Below are 23,624 nucleotides of genomic sequence, written 5' to 3'. Positions count from 1 at the left end.
CACACACACACACACCACACACACACACATGCCTCTAGCACCTACCATAGCATCTGCCATAAAAATAAACCGACAACAAAAAATAGCTGTTGATTTTGGATTTTTTTTAATGAATAATGACAGGTACCATTGAAATGGACTTTCTACTGTTCTTAGAATTCGTATCGAGTATGGTATTTTTGCTCAAGGAATATTGATTGAAACCACCTCATTTTGGTACCCATTTTTTCCTATCAGGTCTGAACAGTACCCTTGCAATTAATAAGAATAATCTTTATTAAGAATGCACACATATGGGGCGCCTGGGTGGCTCAGTCGTTAAGCATCTGCCTTTGGCTCAGGTCATGATCCAGAGGTCCTGAGATCAAACCCTGCATCAGGCTCCCTGCTCGGCAGGAAGCCTGCTTCTCCCTCTTCTACTCCCCCTGCTTGTGTTCCCTCTCTCACTGTGTCTGTCTCTGGGTCAAATAAATAAATAATTTTTTTTTTAAAAAAAGAATACACACATATATTTACTAAAAGAAAAAGACAGTAGCATCACAGGGTGAAGTGTCTGTGCCAGAGAAAGCCCTTTGAGGTCCAGAGGGCTATATACTTTTGGAACTGAACAGCAATCTTTTGTCTTTGGAGAAATTTTATGAACCACTTAAAAGCTCTAATGCAGGGGCACCTGGGTGGCTCGTTGGCTGAGTGTCTGACTTCAGCTCATGTCACGATCTCAGGGTCCTGGGATCGCACCCTTTCTTCCTCTCCCTCTCTTCATGCCCCTCCCCCAATTTGAGCTCTCTCAAAAAATAAATAAAATCTTTCTAAAAAAATTTTTAAATTTTTTTAAAAAAACCTTCTAATGCATACAGGCACCTACAATGATGGTCTACTCCTATTCAGCAGTATTCTGTGCTAAAATTTAACATACAGACCAGGGTTCCCAGGGATTGGCAGACATCCTAACCAAACATATGAAACCATTAATAACTCTCCAAAGAGGAAGCAATACTATAAAACTTTGGGCTTTGGTGTCAGGTAAATCTGGAACCAGATCTCAACTCTACCTCTTATTAGCTCTATGATCGTGTATGGATTTAGCTACTAAGCATTCAAATTTCACAACAGTAAAATTGGACAATACTATATAAGCATTTAGCAGTGATTGGCAGAAAGGCGTTAAGTGTTCAGTGAGAAAAATGAGGCCTAAAATATCTAAGTAACTTTCCTATGGACATATAGAGAGTAAGTGGCAGAACTGGGATTTCAGCTAAAAAGGTGTGGTTATGAAATCATGTCTCAATAACTAGCTCAGAAAGGCAGCATAAAAAATGATTAACAGAGAGGTGAAGAGTCCCTGGAAATAGCTGGTTGTTATACAAGTAGCATACTCAGACACAACCACATTAAATTTCGGTCTCATTTATTTAAAAGATTTAGAGTTCAGAACAGTCTTTAATATGGAAAAATGTGAATCAACAATATTGCATCATATTAGCATACAGATGGTCTCATTTAATTTCAAATTCATTTTCAGTATTTCTGTAAATTGAGTTTCAGATCAGATTTTCATGATGGAATCAGGAGTAGCTCAATATAATGAAAGAAAATTCCATAACTAGGGAATTTCATAGAAGCTAGGAATTTTTAAGAATACCGTTACAAAAGAGCCGAATCCTTCATTTGGCTACATAATAAAACTTATGTATTTTTAACAGTTCTGTCTTCTCCTAGCTCATCTTCATTTAAACATAGCTCAAAACATTGTACTTAATCTCTCCTTTAAGTTCAGTTGAGAAGGTGTTCAGTCCTGGAATTAAAAAAAAAAAAAAAAAAAAAACAACCATGATTAACAAACAGGTTTAAAAGAAACTGAAATTTTTGGCATTAGAAATCAAGTTTCCATGAGTGCCTGAGTGGCTCAGTCAGTTAAGTGTCTGCCTTCAGCTCAGGTCATGATTCCAGGGACCTGGGATCGAGTCCCACATCAGGGAGTCTGCTTCTCCCTCTGCCCCTCCACCACCCTACCCCCCCGGCTCATGTGTGCTCTTTCTCTTTCTCTCTCCCAAAAATAAATAAATAAAATCTTCAAAAAAAAAAAAAAAAAAGAAATCAGGAGGTTTCCAAAAAATTAATATTTATTTAACAAACAATATTACCATTTAATTTCTTTCACAAATAATATTACCAAAAGACATGCACATGAACATTTACTCTGCTTCGTTATTGCATTAGCATTTTAAAAGTTGACTTCACATACATTATCCCATTCAAAGATCCCAGTAGCAGTGCCATTTTCCAACATGGAAACAAACTCTTGAAGATGGGACTCTTGCCTAAGAAAACTAAAACCAGTCGTTTTGAAACAAGTGATCAAAAAACATGTTTTAATATTTTATTTTTTAGTTTCAAAAGATCACAGAGGTATATAAAGTGAAAAAGTATCCCACCCCATTTCTGATCCCCACAAATGACAGCTGGTAATTTGGAGTGCCTTCTTCCATTTCTTTTTCTATGTAAATATAAAGCTATACGATATAGACAACATACATACACTTTTTTTTTTTAAGTAAAAACTGTGATCATACAAACAATCCAACAACCCTCTTTCTCCATCCATTCAATACACCATTAAAAATACCATGGTGAGTAGTGGCTGGCCTGCTCAGTCGGAAGAGCATGAGACTCTTTTTTTTTTTTTTTTAAGATTTTTATCTATTTATTTGACACAGAGAGAGAGACAGCAAGAGAGGGAACACGAGCAGGGGGAGTGGGAAAAGGAGAAGCAGGCTGAGCAGGGAGCCTGATGCAGCATTCAATCCCAGGACCCTGAGATCATGACCCGAGCGGAAGGCAGACGCTTAACGACTGAGCCACCCAGGCACCCCGAGCATGGGACTCTTGATCTTCAGGTTGTGAGTTTGATCCCCACATTGGGTGTAGAGATTCTTTAAATAATAAATGAATACTTAAAATTACCATGGTGAAACCTTGACATATCAATATTGTGCATGAACCAGATTTCTTTATTGCACCAACAGATCTATTAATCATTCCAACAACCTTACCCAAAATACTCTTTCATTTTAAAAAAAAAATTAGTGCCATGGTGAACAAATCAATTTAGCACTAGGTGAAAGGGAAAGAAAATCATATATTTTTGTCAGCATCATACTTCCATCCAAAAATAAAATTTCAGGATGGTTATGCAAGCAAATTAAAGTAAGTAACATTGGGGAATTTCAGGGGAAGTTTGTCTTCATCTTAATGACTACTTTAGCAATGGACTCAGGATTTGCTATCTTTACTCATATTTTTTCTAAAATTTCTAGCTACTTTAATTGCTATTACTTTTGCCTCATTTTCTTTCTTATTTTTATTATATTTATAAATATGTTTGATACAGGGGCACCTGGCTGGCTCAGTCAGTAGAGCATGCAATTTTTGATCTTGGGGTCATGAGTTCGAGTCCCACGTTGGGTGTAGAGATTACTTATCTGCCACATACAAAAGATTACATGAAATACATAAGCTAGTTATAAGTCATAATATAATAAAAAGCTATAAACCCACCACCCAACTCAAGAACGAAAAAACCAAGAACCTACCCTATCCCTACAGTCCTAAATATTCTGTATCATTCTACTGCTTTTAGGTATAAATATTTAAAGTATATATATATATGTATATATACATATACCTGCATGTAAATACTTTATCACAAATTTATATGAAATAATATATTGTACACTTTTGCTTATTTTTGAGATCTATTGAAAACCATAATATAGTGGATGCTGGAGTATGCAATCCTGATATCCTCTCCAGGACCGAGACATTCATTTGCAGAGAATGCTAGTTGCTGAGGGCTCCCAGTTGTGACCCCCTATGGGAGCTGTTCTTGGCTGAAGGGAGTTGCTTTGCCCTCTCCCCACAGGTAGCCTGCAACCAATGCCTAGTTAATGCAGGACTACACATGCCTGGCCCACTTATCTCAATTATGGACATCTGTGAGGCCATCCTAGCTTCAGAGCTCCCTGTGGGATCAGCCCAGGCTTCTGTTACTCCTGCATCACAGCTCAACTACTCCCTCAGCTTAATCCCACTTCCCTCACTCCCTTATAGACGCTGCTCCCCAGAGGACTCCATAAATAAGTCCCCTGCAAGCAAATCTCAATCTCAGAGTCTGTTTCCTGGGAAACCTGATTGTATGGGTTGAATTGTGTCCCCCAAAAGATATGTTGAAATCCTAACTGGTCCCCACCAACATATGAATGTGGCTGTATTGGGAAATAGGGTCTTTGGAAATGTAATCAAATTAAGATGTTAGACTAGACTAGGGTGGGCCTTAAATTCAATGACTGTGTCCTTATAAAGGGAGATTTGGAGTCAGAGGAAAGGTCATAGGAGCTGGAGAATGTAGTTGTGCAACCACAAATCAAAAAATTTAAGGATTGCCAACAGCCCCCAGAAACTAGAACAGGCAAGGAAGAATTCTTCCCTAGGGCCGTCAGAGGGCCCTGCCCATACCTTGATTTTGGACTTCTAGCCAACAAAACTGTGAGAGAATAAATTTTTGTCCTTTAAAGCTGCCTAGTTGTTATCAATCTGTTATTGTAGCCCTGAGGTGAGGAAACTCATATAAACCTAAGACCTATACTTGGGTAGTCTTCTGGGACTTCCTTTTTTACTCAACATCACGTTTCCAAGAATTATTCATGTTGTTTACTGTAGCTGTATCTCTCTGTTTCTTTTTTCTTCAATATCAATGGCAATATTTCATCAGAGACATTAATGAATAATATATATATGAAAAACTTTTTCAAAAATGATTATGCCTCTGTTTTGGGGTGCAGTATTTTTGTTTATGTTCCTTTATTTTATTTATTTCCATTTTTGAGAAAAATTTTTATATAAATTTTAATATTCATGACATAACTACCTTTGTATGTGTAAGTGTGTGTTAGGCAAAATAATGATCCTCCCCACACTTAAAGAGATACACATCCTAATCACCAGAACCTGCAAATGTTACCTTATCGAACAACATATTGTGATGATATGACTAAGTTAAGGACCTCAAGATGGGAAGATTATCCAAGCGAGCCTAATCTATGTCACATGGGTCCTTAAAATTGGAGAACCTGCCCCAGATTTGGTCAGAAAAGGAGACGCAACTATGGAAGAATGGTCAGAGAGATGCAGTGATGCTTGCTAGAGGACGGAGGAAGGGATCTGTGAGCCAAGGATTGGAGGCAGCCTCTAGAGGCTGAAAAGAAGCAAGGAGACAAACCCTTCCCGAGAACCTCTGAAAGGAACACTTTAACTTTAGTCCAGTGAGTCCGATTTTGTAATTCTAACCTATAGAACTGTCAGATAACAAGTGTGTGTTGCTTTAAGCCACTAATTTGTGGGAATTTGTAATAGCAACAATACAAAACTAATACCGTGCATGTGTGAGTCCCAAGGAAGCATACCTGAATCTGGCCCCAGTTCTCTCTTGTTCACTGTACTCAAGCCATAAGGGCCGGCCCTATATAGTCTTCAAAAGCACCAAAGTTCATCCTACAGCAACCATACTTTAACTCCATAAAGGTCTGTTTGTTTCATTCATCAGCGTAGCCCTGGGAAACAGTAGGCTCTCAATATACACTCATTAAATGAACGAATGGATTATTATTGTTGGAGGAAAGGATAAAAATTAGTGGCAGGGAGCAATAACTTCCAGTGGAAAAATAAAATCACTCACAACTTAAAAACTATATAGCTTGTCTGTTGGCTCTGTTTTCCTCTTCAGTTATAACTCATGAATTTTTCCTATATAGAACCAAGAACTGAAATGGCGTGATAATGGAAAGAGTCACATTGTATTGTCTCACCTGCCCCAAACCAGTTTGTTTGCTGTCTCAGGTGAGAAAAACAAGCAGTTAAAAACAGTGAACAAGGGGTGCCTGGGTGGCTCAATTGTTAAGCATCTGCCTTCAGCTCGGGTCATGATCCCAGGGTCCTGGGATCGAGCCCCACATTGGGCTCCCTGCTCTGCGGAGGGGCGGGGGGCCTGCTTCTCCCTCTCCCACTCCCCCTGCTTGTGTTCCCTCTCTCGCTGTGTCTCTCTTTGTCAAATAAATAAATAAATAAATAAATAAATAAATAATCTTTAAAAAAAAAGTGAACAATTAGTTGGTTACCCTTTGACATCCCAGTTGGGCCATCTGACAAGTCTTCAACTTTGTTGCCACCTTGCAGGCATGAGATAGGAAAACTATCTCATGTTTCCCAGTTTCTAGGATGTTAAAAAATTAGAATACTGGTTATGCTTCTGTGAAATAAATATCATTAGTGAACTATGTTCCCTTTCCCTATTTAGGGGATCTAAATAGATTTTCCTATTTCTAGCTCCCTTCTATTTTTCTTTACTTTGCATTAGGACAATTTTAATAAGCCTTCTCAAATCTTTGAAACAAGGTAAAGAAAATGGAGAAATGAATAGCCCACCTTTCTTAGCATCCCAGTGTTGAGGGACCTGATGGCTATAAGGCTAAAGCACTCAGGGAGGAAGCAACAGTAGGAGGATTACAGTGTAAGGGCAGTAGGGAGGGAAAGGAGGTGAGACCTCAGGCGGCTGCTGGCAACATACAACCGCAAAACCTCCTTGGTGTACAATGAACTACATTTACTTCTCTCTCCCACGTCTGTGGGTAGACTAGGGCTTGGCTGACACAGGCTGGCATCAGCTGGGCTTTGCTCTCAGTCTTGGGCTGGGCTTATGTCTGCTCTATTTCTCAATCATCTGGGATCACCTAGGTCAGAAAATAACTCTAGAGAACTCATTATCATATATATTGCAAAATATTTCATCAACAGAATCTTCTTTCCCAGTAGTAGAAGGAAAAAAACAAGCCCTCAATTGTGTGACCTTGGATAATTCTGGTATTTAGTTAGCTCATATGTAAAATGGGAATAGCGAATAATGCCCACCCCTTTGGAGAAGATAGAGATGACAGCCAAGAATCCCCTAGGTACCTACTGGATTTACTCTCCCACTAGTGAGTGGTAAATGGACTATTTGCTTTACCTCATCCTCATCAATAGTAGTTCTCATTAAACTTTTTTCTCTGTCAATTCTACAGGTGAAAAAAAGTATCTCCTTTCCAAATGTGTTTTCCAGCACCACCAAGAAATTAAATTAACTCCATTTGGATGCTACCTGGCCCCACAAGACTGTCCCCACTTCAGATACCAGTTACAAGTCCAGGTTGTTTCCTGTGCTCCTGACCAACTGGCTATAACTGGAGGTTCCCAAGACTTCCTCCTTGGGTTCTATTAATTTGTAGAGTGGCTCACAGAACTTGGGAAAACAGTTTATGTTACTAGGTTACCAGTTTATTAGAAAAGGATACAATTCAGGAACAGCCAGATGGAAAAGATGTGTAGGAGAAGATAAGATACATGGGAAGGGACATGGCAGTCCAGTGCCCTCCACAGACATGCCACACTCCCAGCACATCCACATGTTCGGCAACCTGGAAAATCCCTGAACCCCATACTATTGGGTTTTTATGGAGGGTTCATTACATAGGCATGATTGATTAAATCATTGGCCATTGGCAATTGATTTAACCTCCAGCCCCTCTCATCTTTCTGGAGGTAGGGTGAGGGATGGGACTGAGAGTTCCAACCCTCCAGTGCTGGTTAGCTCCCCTGAGAACTGGCCCCCATCCTTAGGAGTTTTCCAAAACTCATCTAATTAACATAAATTTAGATGTGGTTGAACCGGGCCTGTTGTGAATAACAATGCACTCCTTCCTCCTTTATGGCTATGGAGCTATTTCAGGAACTGATTACATAAGGCTAAATATTATAATAAAAGATACTCCCATTGCTCTTTTTCCTTAGGAAATTCCAAAGGTTTGGGGAGTTGTGAGCCAGTAAGAGTGGATGAAGACCAAATATTTGTTTCTCACTATAAATCACAATATCACACATTGTCCTAATCTGCATGTTTTTGAGACTGAAGTTTTCTTCATATGCTTATTTACCGTTTATGTATTTCTTTTGCACACTGTTCATATCTTTTGCTCACTTGGTATATTTCTCTTTTTCCTAATGATCTGTAAAAGGTTATTACAAGGTTATTTGTATGAGATTATTAACCCTTTTATTTATTTTTTTAAGATTTTATTTTTACTTATTTTGAGAGAGAGAGCGCTCGCTTGAGCAGGGGGAGGGGTAAGGGGAGAGGGAGAGAGAGAACCCCAAGCACACTCCACACTGAGTGTGGAGCCTGATGTGGGGCTTGATTCCATGACCCTGAGATCCCAAACTGAGCCAAAATCAAGAGTGGGACATTTAACCAACTGAGCCACCCACGTGCCCCTGTTAACCCTTTTAGAAATGCATGTACCTTTTTGTTATGGATAATTTCAAACATATGAAAAGGTAGCCAGGATAATACAATGAACTTCCATGTATAATGAACTTTCATAACTATCAACTCATGCCCAATCTTGTTTACACAACTATCCACTTCTCCTTTCCTATGTTATTTAAGTAATAGCTATGCCCAATGTGGGGCTCACACTCACGGCCCCAAGATCAAGAGTTGCATGCTCCACTGACTGAGCCAGCCAGGTGCCCCCTCTCCTGAACTATTTTGAAGCAGATCACAGAAAACATAATCATTTTTTTCTGTAATTATTTCTGCATGTACCTCTAAAATTATAAGGGACTGTTTTTCGAAAACAAAGCATAACACCATTATCCTACCTAAAAGAATTAACAGGATTCTTACCATCAGATATTCCCAACTTTCTGCCTTATTAATGTCTTTTTTTTTAATGGTCTCTTTGCAATTGTTGATATGGCTAATGTGCTTTTGTTTGAAAGTCATATAGCCCTGTAATCACACACACTGCATACTTGTTTTTCTCTTTCAAAGTTTCCAGCATGCTTTCCATCTGTGAAAAGTAGTAAAGGAAACCTCATTGAAAATGGAGCTGGGAAGCCCTCAAGGGGGGGGGGCTCACATGCATACCACTGGTTGCAGCCTACACAGCGAGCAAGAAGGAAGGTCTCTTTCTGCCCCAGCAACAACACACCACCACTTGCAGCCAGTGAGAAACCGCCACAGCCTCAAACACGTGTCCTCCAACGAACTTTCGTGCAAAACAAACCTCCCCCGAAACCTAATAAAGGCTTACCTTCCCTTTGTCTCTTTGGGCTTGCCTATGGTTTTTCCAGTCTACTTGTCCTGAATTGCAATTCCCTTGCTATTCCCAAATAAATTCATTTTGCTAATAAAATAACAAGCCATTTCATTGTTAAAATTGACACACGTGGAAGATTCATCAAGTTGAGAACGTTAAGATGGACAGGAAAAGCTAGCAAGAAAGTGAGATGAATGAAAAAAAACATGTGTTTAAGTAAGCTGCAAAAAATGGGTAGTTAGGTTAGCAACACAAAGAACTACTGAAAGTGGGTTGCTAAAAACAGATGTAAAATCAGTAACTAGACTCACCACAAATAATCACCAGAAACAGGTACAAATGATCTATTTAGGAAACAGCGTTCCACTTTCTCAATACCAAAGGCAAAAAGAGAGAGAGAAAGAAACAGTATGTGAATACTGTAAAGGTGAAATAGCTTCCTTCTTAGAGCACAAGGCTTGTGGTCTTGATTTATAGTCTGATGCCATGTAAACAGCTTCTCGTGGCGCTGGCATACTTGTCTTAGATGAAGTTCAGAGTGAAACAAAATGCATGCGTATAAATGACAATAGCTCTCTGACACTGGGAATAAAACATTGACACTCTGGTTTTAATTAGGGAGAAATGACCTTTATGCAAGACACAAGCAGTTCCAAGTTCTCGTTTTTTTCTATTCCCAATCCATACTTTGTCTTAGATATTTCTTCGTAAGAATTGCCTTATTTATATTGCATTTTTATTATATACGTATATATGTGTGTGTTTAGTGAAGATATATGAATGAACACTCTTTCTGTAAGTTCCTTAATATGGGTCTCTTTTTGGCCTGGATTTGTAGAGAGACCAAAGGGCCAACTTGTAATATTTTCACAAGTTCCTCATAAATAAGCTACTCATTCATCATCTGATGAATGAGATATTTTAACCATTTAAATAGGAATGGTCAAAAAACACTTGCTTTCCAAAACCAAGAATACTTCTTATTTACACATAAATTTTAATGAACTGGGCTTAACATAAAAGAAGACGCTGTTTATAGAAATCCAATTAATTGCAAACTTATAGATAAAACAACAAAAAAACCCCACCCAATTTGTGGACAAGATTATAATTTTTGATTACAGGTTTCCAAGTGTATAGAAAACATGATTTAAATTGCTCAGGGAGAGATGCCTGGGTGGCTCAGTCAGTTAAGCATCTGCCTTGGGCTCAGGTCATGATCCCAGGCTCCTGGGATCCTGTCCCGCATCAGGCTCCTTGCTCGGCAGAGAGCCTGCTTCTCCCTCTGCCTGTCGCTCCCCTTGCTTGTGCTCACTCTTTCTCTCTCTGACAAATAAATAAATTAAATCTTTAAAAAAAGAGATAAAAATAAATTGTTTAGGGAATGGGATGCCTGGGTGGCTCAGCCAGTTAAGCATCCAACTCTTGATTTGGCTCGGGTCAAGATCTCAGGGTTGTGAGATGGAGCCCTGCCTCAAGCTCCACACTGGGTGTGGAGCCTGCTTAAGATTCTCTCTCTCCCTCTCCCTCCTGCCCTCTCCCCTTCTCTCTCTCCCTCTCCCTCCTGCCCTCTCCCCTTCTCTCTCTCCCTCTCAAAAAAAAAAAAAGTTTGAATACTGCCATAAAACTTTTTCTAATTTACTTTCAAAAAGCTAATGGATACTGAAAAATATATCCAATTTTATTTTACTTTTTAAAGATTTTTATTTAAGTAATCTCTACACCCAGTGTGGGGCTTGAACTTACAATGCCGAGATCAAGAGTTGCATGCTCTACAGACTGAGCCAGTCAGGTGTCCCAAAATATACCCAATTTTAGATATTTCCTTAATGTTCTAGGGTCTATCAAAATTGGAGATAAGAACTGGAGATCTCAGAGTTAATTCATTCTTTCTTTCAATCATGAAATGAAAATTTCAGGACACTGAGAGAGACTAATCAAAGAATTTCACAGGCCCTTTATTCCCTATTGAATGTATATTCAAACACCATTTAGTTTACCTGTTTTACCTCCCCTGGCTCAAGGTGGGAATATTTAATAGTCCAAGTGTTCCTGAACAGGATCCTGCTCTGGGACTGCCAGCCAGTACATGGGACATTTTACCTGCAGGCTTTAGATGGGATCAGATATTCTGATCCTTAACATACCCCAGGAAATGTACTGTGGGTCCATGTCTAATTAATCTCATTTTAACTCCCTTCTGATTTTAGATACAGATAGATAAGTGTCCTCTTAAGCTAATTTAGGGAGATTTTTTTATAAAGTCAAAGCTAAGGATATCACCTTGAGGATTTGTAAATATTAGTCAATATCCTTCAGGATGCATATAATCCCTGTTTTATTGTAAAAAGAAGTAACGAATTTGGCCTATCTTGTTGCTAAAGAACACTGTCTAAACGTTTAATCTCTTCTTTTTTCCACAGGCATTTATTTTATTTTTATGCCTTATAACATTTATGTATCAAATATGACATAATAAACACATATATAAATTTCCCACTTCCTTTCACATTCATTTTTTCTTTACATTTTACATATATATTACATAAGAAAAAGATATGAATCTAAAAACAACCCCTCCTGTTACTTTTTTAGAATCCCAGCATAAATCCTGATGTCAATCTAATAAATTTTCAATGGGAAAAAATATGAAATGCTAACAATACACTCAAATGTTTAATCTCTTCCATTTCCCATTGGAAGAAAAAAATATATATGGAGGTAGCAGATTTTCAGATCCTATTTGCATAATACCACAAAATCCCACTTGCCCCTCATTTATCAATGACATAGTGAAAAATGTTTTACTCTGTTAACTGCCAGTTTTAAAATAAAAACAAAAGTAAAAAGCCAGAGCACATACTGTATTGTAATCTGCCTTTTTATTTAAAGTAGCACACATTTCTCCAACTCCTATTTTCTATGTAATTTTTCATGGCTTGACAAATTCCCTGCATGAACATATCATAGACTAAATATCTAAATATCTAAACAATATTCTATTGCTGGGCATTTAGGTTGTTTCAAGTTAGCTATTATAAATAATGTTGAACACTCTAGTATATTTTTTAAAAGATTTTATTTATTTATATTTATTTATTTATTTATTTATTTATTTATTTATTTATTATTTATTTATTTGACAGAGAGAGACACAGCCAGAGAGGGAACACAAGCAGGGGGAGTGGGAGAGGGAGAAGCAGGCTTCCTGCTGAGCAGGGAGCCCAATGCTGGGCTTGATCCCAGGACCCTAGGATTATGACCTGAGCCGAAGGCAGATGCTTAACAACTGAGCCACCCAGGGACCCCCACTCTAGTATGTTTTAAACACATCTCAGATTATTTCTTTATATTAAATTCTTAGAATTGCAATTACTGGGGTGTCGGGCAGGCTCAGTTGGTAGAGCACATCACTCTTGATCTCAGGGTCATAAATTCGCCCCACATGGGGAGTAGAGATTGCTTAAAAAAAAAAAAAAAAAAAACTTAAAAAAAGTAATGCAATTACTGAGTTTAAAGGCATGAGTACTTTGTTTTTTTCTCAGTCTACCTTACCGAGAGATAAATACAATTCATAAATTTAAAGTGTTTGATGACTTTTGATAAATGTGTAGAGTTGCATAATTACCAGGATCAAGATACACATTTCCTCATGCTTTATAGTCCATCCCCTCCCTGATTCTTCATCCATCGTAACCAATGGTTTTGTTTACTATCACTCTAGTTTTGCCTTTTCTAGAAATGCATATAAATGGAATCATATAGTATAAAATATTTTGTGTCTGACTTCTCCATTAGCATAATGTCTTTGAGATTAATCCATGGTGCAAGTATTGGTAGTCTATCCCTTCTCATTCCTGAGTATTCCATTTGGTTATCCATTCTTCAGTTGATGAACATTTGACTTTCCAATTTTTGACTACATGAATAAAACAACTATGAATGTTCACATACAAGTCTTTATGTGGACATATGCTTTTATTTTCCTTGAGTAAATAATACTGAGAAGTTGAATTACAGATTACATGGTAAATGTTTAATTTTATAATAAATTGAAAAGCTGTTTTCCAAAGTGGCTGTATCATTTTGCACCATGTCTTCACCACCACTTGGTAGTGTCGGTCTTTTTCATTTAGTAGATATATACTGGTAACTCAATGTGGCTTTAATTAGTGTTTCCCTGAAGAATAAAGATAATGAGCATCTTTTTATGTGCTTATTGCACAGTCATTTCTTTTTTGTAAAGTGTCTGCTAAAGTCTTGTTGGGGATTTGGGGACTGATCAAGATAAGAACACAAGAAGCAATAACACACAGGCTTTATTGGGCAGTACCTAGAGTTTCAGGAGTTTTCAGGGTTGCATGAAGTCCCTCATCATGAGACTGTTTGTAGGCTGACAGTGAGGGGGTCACCATCCAAAAAGGGAGGAGGGCAAGGGAACTCCCAGAGGAGAGGGCGATCAGACAGGAGGCTTACACATCTAGGTGATGTGTTCCAGCAGCATGGTAGAGCATCTGAGTCAGAGCTTCGAAAGGCCCCACCAAAGGCTTGGGGACCTTTATGGCCCAGAGCTTATCTTTTTTTTTTAAGATTTTTATTTATTTACTTGAGAGAGAGCGCATGAGTGAGAGAGCACAAGCAGGGGTGCAGCAGAGGGAGAGGGACAAGCAGACTCCCCACTGAGCAAGGAGATCAACACGGGGCTCGATCCCAGGACCCTGAGATCATGACCTGAACCGAAGGCAGCCGCCCAACCAACTGGGCCACCCAGGTGCCCCCAGGGCTTATCTTATTGATTGCCAGCAGATGTGGAGTTTGGTTTCCTAGAGTATGCAAAGCAGGCAGGTTCTAAAAATCCCCTTGTTTGGGCTATTTTGTAAATAATGGAATGTATACAAATTTGAGTTCGGCACTGGTGGGCTTTTATAACTAAAAGCTCTCAGACTGTAGTAAAGAAATAAACTTGGAGGGATGCCTCTGCCTGCAGCTCCCCCTGCTTGTGCTCTTCCTCTCTCTCTCTGACAAATAAATAAATAAAATATTAAAATAAATAAATAAATAAACTTGGAGTAAATACACAGAGACCATCTTTGGCTCATTTATTTAACCAAGTTTTGTTCATTCTTTTAATTAGGTTGTCTGTCTTATTACTGAGTTCTAAGGGTTCTTTATATATCCTGAAGAGGAATCCTTTATCAGATGTGTTACAAATATTTTTTCCCAGTCTATGGCTTGTATTTTTATTTCTTAACAGTATATTTTGACGAAGAAGATTTTTATTTTAATGAAACCCAATTTATTAACTTTTTAAAAAAGATTTTAAGTAATCTCTACACCCAACGTGGGGCTCAAACTCAACCCTGAGATTAAGAGTTGTATGTTCTATCCACTGAGCCAACCAGGCATCCCTATTTATCAACTTTTTTTTTTTAATGCTTTTTACTTTCTGTGCCTTATCTAAGAAATCTTTGCATTACCCAAGATCACAAAGATTTCCCTCCTGTTTTTTCTAGAAGTTTTATCTCTTGTGTTTAAGTTTGTGACCCATTTCAAGTTAATCTTTGTATATAGTATGAAACGAGGAACAAAACTCATCATTTTGCCAATGATATCCAAGTGTTCCTATGTCATTTGTTGAAACATTTTTCCCTACTGATTTACCTCAGCACTTTTGCTGAGAATCAGTTGATATATGTGTACACCTCCACTTTGTTTTGTCCCACTGATTTATATATCTATCATTATGTTAAAATTACACTTTCTAGATTACTATAAAGTCTCGAAATCAGTGCGTCTTGTCTTAGCTACTCTATTTGCATTTCGATACAAATTTAGCCTGCTGAATTCTATAAAAATAATTCAAAGCCTACTGGTATTTTGACTGGAGTTTTTTTGGATCTATAGATCAATTTGAAGAGAGGTGAAATCTTAACAATACTGTGTCTTCCAATCCATGAACATTGTATCTCTCTCATCATTTCAGGATTCTTTAGTTTCTCTCAGCAGTGTTTTATAGTTTCTGCATACAGGTCTTCCACATACTTCGTTAAATATATCCCTAAGTATTTCCTGTTTGCTGCGCTATTTAAATGGTTTTGTTTTCTAAAGTTCATTTTATAGTTGTTTTTTGCTAGGGCATGAGCATTTTTAAGGCTCTTTGTAAATATTGTCATTTATAAAGGTCATACCGATTTATATATCCAACAAAATATGAGCTTATCTGTTTGCATTTTTTTTTTTAAAGATTTTATTTATTTGACAGAGAGAGACACAGCAAGAGAGGGAACACAAGCAGGGGGAGAGGGAGATGGAGCAGCAGGCTCCCCACGGAGCAGGGAGCCCGATGCGGGGCTCGATCCCAGGACTCTGGGATCAGGACCTGAGCCAAAGGCAGACGCTTAACAACTGAGCCACCCAGGTGACCCTGACCTAATTTTTTTAAAGGTCTGAGAAAGAGAGAGAGAGAGAGCACAAGCGGGAGCAGCAGAGGGAGAGAGAATCTCAAGCAGACGCCTTGCTGAGCACAGAGCCGATGTGAGACTAGATCTCACAACCTCGAGATAACAACCTGAGCTGAAACAGAGTCTGAGGCTTAACTGACTGTGCCACCCAGACACCCCTTGACCACACTTTTGTAAGTACTGCTCTCATTAAAAAATTTTTTTTCCCCCAAGTGTGGCAGACTTGACAAATAGTTCTATTCTTTCAATTTACTTTTTTGGACTCCTGGAGAATTATAATCTTCTCTTGAGCAGAGTAGGTTATTGTTGGACCTCAGGCACAGAACATTTGCTCATACACATTGATTCACAGCACACCATCATCATTGGCCTTTAATTTCTTTTACCTCATTCCCCACTTCTCCCTCTATGAGCAACTTTTTTCTTGTTCTTAGGCAACATTCCAATGTGTTTGACATAGGTTTTTGAATATTTTCTTACATTTTTGTGTCCATGTGTTTTAAATTTATACAAATGATATTGTTATAGACTCCATTGTTGATTATGTTCACTAAATTGTATTTTTAAAACATATGCAGATGTGGTAGATATATGTAGTCCTTTGCTTCTATCTAATGCACAACTGCATGTGTGTGCCTCCACCATATTTTACCTAGCCCCCTCAATGATTAAGAAACCTAGATTGGTGGGGCACCTGGTGGCTCAGTTGGTTCAGCATCCAACACTTGATTTTGGCTTGCCCTGCATCAGGCTCTGTGCTCAGCATGAAGTCTGCTTGTCTCCCTCCCTCCCCCCTGCTCCTCCCCTCCTTCACTTGCATGTGCTCTCTCAAATAAATATTTTTTTAAAAAAGACAAAAAACAAAGCTACATTGGCTTGAAGTTTGTCACCAAAAAACCCAATGTAATTAGGATTCTCGTATTTGTTCCTTTAGAGACCTGTGTAAGACTTCTTGAGGACATATATCCAGAAACAATTTATTCAGATCTATATTAAATTTTGCCAGACTGCTCCAGAACATTTCCACCATTTTACACTAAGCAACAGTGTATGAGGGTTTCTATTCACCCCATCCCCATCGACACTTGGCATTATCCATCTTTCTAATTTTTGTTAGTCTGTTGGGCACAGATATTTTATTGTGGCTTTAATCTGAACCTCTCATTACTAGTAAGTTTGAGCATATCTTTCTGTCATTAGCCTGTTCATACCCTTGGTGCATTTTTCTACTGAGGCTCTTGTTTTTTGTTTGATGATCTAGGCATTCCATGTTCTACTGTAGATACTAGCTCCTTGACAGATTTAGACATGTAAATATATTATCCTATACTGCCATCTCTTATAAAAATTATGAAATCTTTTTTTCGCAGTATTTTTTACAGGTATCTACTGACGCGTAAACAAAGCACCCAAAACCTCAGACGTTTAAAACAAACCATTTTATTTTGCTCATGATTTTGTTGGTCAAAATTGAGAAGGGCTCTCCTGGGTGGTTCATCTGATTTACATAGCAACAGCCATGGCAGGTGGGGCTGGAAGATCCATTTGCAAAATGGCTTCTTCGCTTACACACCTGGTCCCTTAATGCTCCTTGGCCTCTCCAGTAGATGTTTTATCCTCCAGGACCTCATCAGATGACTTTGACCTTCTTAGGACATAGTGATTTCAGGGTAATTGCATCTCTTACAGAGTGGCTGGCTTCCAAAAGGCAGGAAGAAACAGGCCAGATAAGAGCAACACCTGGAACTGGTATATCATCCATTCCACCATATCTTCTTGGTCTAAGCAGTCAAAAAGCCTACCCAAAATTAAGGAAGTGGACAGATACCCCTTTTGATGACAGAGTGACATCCCATTGCAGAACAGCATGTCAGCTGGGAGATACTGTTGTGGTCATCTTTGGAAAACAGAATCTGCTATGTTATGCAATGACATTTTTATTTTTTCTTTTGTGAACTGTCAAACCATGGCTTACCTTTCTATCTTCTCTTACTGATGGAAAAAACTTATTACATATCTCAAAACTTTTGCATTTCTATATATTATGTTCTTTCCAAGTTTTCCTCTTCAGGTAGAAGACTACAAGTCAGTTTCATTTACTTTACCATTAGTTTTCTTTTTAAAATCTTGTGTTAGAATGAAAAAATTTAGGGACATCTGGTTGGTTCAGTTGGTTAAGCGCCCGACTCTTGAATTCGGCTCAGGGTCATGAGATCAAGCCCTGCATTGGGCGCCATGCTGTGCATGGAGCATACTTAAGATTCTCTCTCTCTCTCTCCAACCCTGCTCAAGTGCTCTCTTAAAAAAAAAAAAAAGGGAAAAAAATCACTTAAATCTGTGTATCTCAAAAAAAAAAGATGTATTATAGAATATTATCAATAAGCCATTTCACAAATATCTTAAAATTAACTCCATTATAAATTCAAATTCTATAATTACAACAAATAGTACAGAAAAGTTTAAAATCACTGATGTCTTCATTTAAACTAATACAATGGGCCTTTTCTTTCCCTCTTATAAACTGCACATACTCTATATCTTCAATTAATACTAAAATATAAAGGAAAAAGTTGGCCACTCTTAATACAACTTCACTGAAAGTATGGTTCTTATCCCCTTGGAAAAAAACAAGAACAAAACTTCTTTAAAAACAATTTAAAATCCAGGAACATGGGGCTAAAATAAAACACGAAAGCAGTTTACAAATAATTTTTTTCAGATTAGTAAACATACACAACTCTCTCTATTCTTTCACATCAATTAAAAAATGTCTTCTTGTATGGTCTTAATAAAAATTTCACAAATATGTATTTCATGAGTGTCAGGCAAGAAGTAATACTGTCTTCAAGTAAAACTTGTCTGAAAATGACAAATCATGTATCTCTTCGTTAACTAAAGACCATTAATAATAGAAAAGGAGACTAAAGCCATACACCCTAGATTTTTTTACAGGCCACATTCTGGAACTTGGTGCTAAGGTTTAAAGAAGTCATTAACTCATTTCCCCCCAGAATACAGAAACATAGCATGTGTAGCATTTTAGTTATAAAAATGTAATATGACAATTCACAGCACACCACAGCACACCTGGGTGGCTCAGTCAGTTAAGCATCCGACTCTTGATTTTGGCTCAGGTCATGATCTCAAGGTCGTGGGATCCAGCCCTGCTTCAGGCTCTGCACTCAGCGGGGAGTCTGCTTGAGATTCTCTCTCTCCACTCTGTCTGCTCCTCCCCCTGCTTGTGTGCACTTTCTCAAATAAATAAATCTTTAAAAAAAATGTTATGTGACAAGAATGCTTCATTAAAATAATTTTTAGTAGTCTGATTGTGATATGTCTGGTATGGATTTCTTTGAATATATGTTGAGATTCATTGACCTTCCTGAAGTTCTAAGTGTGTATCTTTCACCAAAATTGGGATGTTTTCTGCTGCTGTTTCTTCAAATGTTTTTTGCACTCCACTCTTTCTCTTCTCCTTTTGGGATTCTGATAAAATGAATACTAGACCTTGTGACATTGTCCCATTGGCTCTGTTCATTTATTTTTTCTATCATTTTCCTCTCTGTTTACCAGACTGGGTAATTTCTATTGCTCTAGCTTCAAGTTCACGGACTCTTTTCTTCATTATCTCCATTCTGCAATTGAGCACCTCCAGGGAATTTTGGGTTTTATTTTGGGTTTTATTTTGGTTATTGTATTCTGAGTCCTAAAATTTTATTTTGTTTCACACACACACACACACACACACACACACACACACACACACTATAATATTATCTCTCTGCTGAGACTCCTCTATTTTCTTTTCAAGAATATTCTTCTTGACTTCTTGAAGCATGGATATTAGAATGAATATTATGGATATTTTGGAGGAAAAAAATGGTTTTTAAAAGTCGAAGCAAATAATTTAGAAAAAATTTCCAAAATAAACAAAAATGTCATTTAAGTTCTAGAGCCACACAAGCACACTGAGGGTGAAAGTTGAACAAAATGAAAAATAACGAAAGCAGAGGACAAAGCAAAATAATCTTTTAAGGTCTCTTGAATTTTTAAGATATAGATAGGATCTGGGATGCATGGGTGGCTCAGTTGGTTAACGTGTCTGCCTTCGGCTCAGATCATGATCCCAGAGTCCCAGGATCGAGCCCCAGGTCAGGCTCCCTGCTCAGCGGGGAGTCTGCTTCTCCCTCTCCCCCTGCTTCTTCTCTCTCTCACTCTCTCTCTCAAACAAATAAATAAAATCTTTTTAAAAAAAAGATATAGATAGAATCCTTTAAGTTTTGGAATATATGCATATGATCTTGTTTTCTTTCCAATAGGAAATGAAGTAATATCTTCTAACCTAGATACAACCTTTTGCTGTAACTATTGGTGTGTTATGTCTTGCCTATAAAAATCCTATGATTAATAACCTGTCTTCCAGAAATAAGGTCCAGCAGAGCAGAGATAATGTATCTGGTCCTGGAAATATACGTAGAAAGGAGCAGAAAATAAGATTCATTGAAAGGCATGAAAAATTTTTAAAACTTTTCCTCTTTCTTTCAGACACCTTATTATCCTCCAAAAAGGGGAGTGAGTGGGTGGAGATGCACTTCGTATTTAAGAGTATTGTCATCTGAAAACAAAATATATAAACAAGTGCACAAAGTACAATCAACAATTCTTCCACTTCAAATAGTGAAAATGAAAACTAAGGGCCAAATTCTGAATGGGTGGTTTGTTGTCTTGTATGTGCAGTTTTACCACTCACAAATGTTCACAGATGCAGAAATACATTAATAAAAAATGTGTGTTTTCAGCAATGTGAACAGTATTGTATAGGGAAACGAAATTAGAAAGGACTTGCATAAAGGCCTCAAACAGATATTCCTACTCAACCCCTCCACCCAAGTATTTCCAAATTTTGATTACAATCTAAAATGAACACTTTAATTTTTTGTTACCTTCCACATTGTATTATTTGTAAGCTGGTATTTATTTTTGAATGAACACCAGCACCAAAGGTCTTCATTTATAACAAGAATATTACCAGTGGGAGGCCTGGCTGGCTCAGTAAGTAAAGCGTGTGACTCTTGATCTTCGGGTTATGAGTTCAAGCCCCACACTGGGTGTGGAGGCTAATTTAAAAAAATTAATAATTAATTAATAATTTGGTGCTATAGCTCACTGAAAGGAGTTTCATCAAAACTACACAAAGCCTAAGTTTCAAAATGATCACTTTGGGCACATTTATCAAATACATATAGACAACCTTAGGAATCATCTTCTCCAGAAGGTAGTGGATCTTACCATAATTTTTTCTGGGAGTATAGTTTGACTTTCTTGTATTTCAAAAAACATTTCACACCAGCAGAAGAACTGAAATGATGGAGGTAGAAAGCAGAGTACAAAACAAAGTCCTCAGGGACTAAATGTTAAAATGCTTGGGTAAAATCTCACCATTTCTTAGAGACATTTGTCTACTCACAAATGTCCAGAAGGGCTCTTTGAAAATACAGAGATACATTTATTTCTAAACTTATCAAAATAAGTACCTATCTATTCTCCAAGCACCTTCAAATGAATCATTTGTTGAGGATCTGAGTCACAGGTACTTTGGCAATTAAAAATGTATGCATCTTGGGGTGCCTGGGTGGCTCAGTCGGTTAAGTGTCTGCCTTCGGTTCAGGTCAGGATCCCCAAGTCCCAGGATCGAGACCTGCATTGGTCCCTGCTCAGTGGAGACCCTGCTTCTCCCCCTGCCCCTCACCCCACTCGTGCTTGCGCTCTCTCTCTCTCAAATAAATAAATAAGATCTTTTTTTTAAAAAAAAGTATGCATCTTCTTTCGAAGCAAATTGTGGTTGTCATTGGTTTTGAATGATTTTATGACTCTACAAATCTACAAATTCTAGCCATTTCTAAGATAAAAAGTTTTCTAAGATACAAAACCACCAGTATTTTACCACATCACCTAACAATAACAAATATGAGCAATATAGATCATTTAAAAATAAGTTTCCCAATCCCTTTCCATTGGCAAGTTAATTAATATTCTAAGATACATTGAGGTCAGGTCAGAGTGAAGGAAATACCTTCCTGATACCTGACTAGCAAGCCAACAGTATTAGTTTACCAATCCATACCCAAAATCACATTCAACAGGAGTACGTGTACAAACCCATCCACTTTGCTCCCTTCCATACCATTACTGTACTTTCAAATACTCAAGTACTACGCAAACTCAGACAAAAGGGGAATTATGAAAACCCAGTACATTACAAAACATCAAAGGGTTTTTTAATGATATATGAAAGTAGTCCAACAAAATGACATAAACAGGTTTTATAGGCTCTAAAATACCAAGAAAAAGAACAATTTTTTTCCTCTCTCACTACAAATCATTTCTGTCACATGGCCTGCCCCCCAAACTAAAAACTGAGAGCTGATTTTCAAAAGCACATTATACTTATTTTAAATCCCCCATTTCACCAAACTTGAATGAAAAAAACGTTCTAGATGACAATTTTACTTGTGGGGGGGAAAAGCTTTTACATAATACTGTCTGATAAATAGCTTTTCATGGCTAGTTAGGCCTCAAGTTACATAAACAACAACCAGACTCTAAATAAGGCAGAATTTATGGAGCAGCACATGGTGGCAGAAATACTGAGTTTGTGCAGGGGTGTTAAGACAGGTACTGACCTGCTTGGCAATTTGGTGTTATCCTGAGATTCTGATACGTGCAGTTACATGTCAATACACAGTGTCGCATTTTGACTCAAGCTGAGAGATTACCGAAAAACAAGTAAGATGCAGAGGAACCCTGTGACCCGAAAGTAAGGTAACACAGCTAAAAGCAAATCCGATTCCCGTAAGTACCCAAACAACTTCACAGCACCACTAAGGTGAAGGGGACTGCTTCCTAGAACTAAAGGTAATTGTGATGGCGGGATCTGTTTTAAATTCATTTTTTGCACACTATACTGTTCCACGAACAATTGCAAAACAGTCTTTTGGAGGCTCGAAAAGGTTTAAGAACACATCCAAGTTAACCGAAAGGCACTTCACAAGGCGGAACTGCCCACACTGCCTCTTAGCATTAGCACACGAGGGCAAGGTTCACCACATGCAAGAGAAAGTGAAGCACACACTCAGGGGCACGTTCACCACTCATGCAGTTTCTCACACCTAAAACAAGACAGACAACACTCAGGATATTCTGTCCACACTTTCCAAAATTCCACTTGTTGCACAAATCCCACCAGACCCAAGAAAATGAGCCCAGCCTAACCCCAAATAGGGTCATGAGCATCAACGACCAGAAGTACAGAGTCGAACAATAAGAAAAGTGGGAGGGGTGCAGGATACAAACCACAACAAAACAAAGCATGCCCCAAAACGCTTAGGCGCTGGTCTGCCAGATATTTTGAAGGCTGAAAGCCAGACGGCTAGGGTCCGGCAGGCTGGAGCCCCTCACCTAGCCCTTAGCCGCCAGAGGCCCCCAGGCCAATCTAGCGACAGGAGGCCCCAACCTTAACCCAGCAGACCGCTCGCCCACCTCCCAGGCACACATTTAACAGGCCCTCGGTAACCTGGGGTCTGTCGGTGGCCTTCTGACGGTACAGAGAGCCCCCTAAGCCGTCCGGAATGACAGAATACCCCAACTCCTGCCTTGGCGGCGGCCATCACACCAGAAGAACGAACTTTTACGACAACTCCCACAATACCCGCGGCCTACAACTCCCAGAGTGCACCGGGCGGCGCCGCCGTTAACCCTGTCGTGGCGCCGGGGCTGGCGAGCCCTTCTCCCCTCCCCCTCCCAGCACCCAATTGTTGCACCAACTTTCACGCTCACGATCCCAAACTAACTTTGCAAATTCTGCCGAACAGTTCCAGTTTTGCTATTTCGCTGCCTTCCTTTATCACTCAGACCACCTCAACTGCCCAGAAAATTATCCCTGACAGAGTACTCTTTGCTGTCCCCAGAGCAC

The 23,624-nt window shown here is 38.5% G+C and overlaps 1 long non-coding RNA gene across 2 annotated transcripts; it reads right to left on the bottom strand.

The window, feature by feature from the left end:
- Positions 1-1,391: 1,391 nt before the first annotated feature.
- On the bottom strand, positions 1,392-23,337 carry LOC118015779. Of its 2 annotated transcripts, XR_004680699.1 has the most exons (5): positions 23,226-23,337; positions 22,336-22,416; positions 9,503-9,561; positions 8,777-8,942; positions 1,392-1,795 (listed from the first exon to the last, which is right to left on the bottom strand). It is a non-coding gene; the product is annotated as an uncharacterized LOC118015779 (long non-coding RNA). The 2 variants fall into 2 exon arrangements; XR_004680698.1 differs by lacking the exon at positions 22,336-22,416.
- Between the last annotated feature and the right edge of the window lie 287 nt (positions 23,338-23,624).

The sequence above is a fragment of the Mirounga leonina genome, unplaced genomic scaffold (assembly GCF_011800145.1).
Source record: "Mirounga leonina isolate KUSES-001 unplaced genomic scaffold, KU_Mleo_1.0 Mir_166, whole genome shotgun sequence".
Taxonomy (NCBI): Eukaryota; Metazoa; Chordata; class Mammalia; order Carnivora; family Phocidae; genus Mirounga; species Mirounga leonina.
This window is presented reverse-complemented; position numbering and strand designations above follow the sequence as displayed.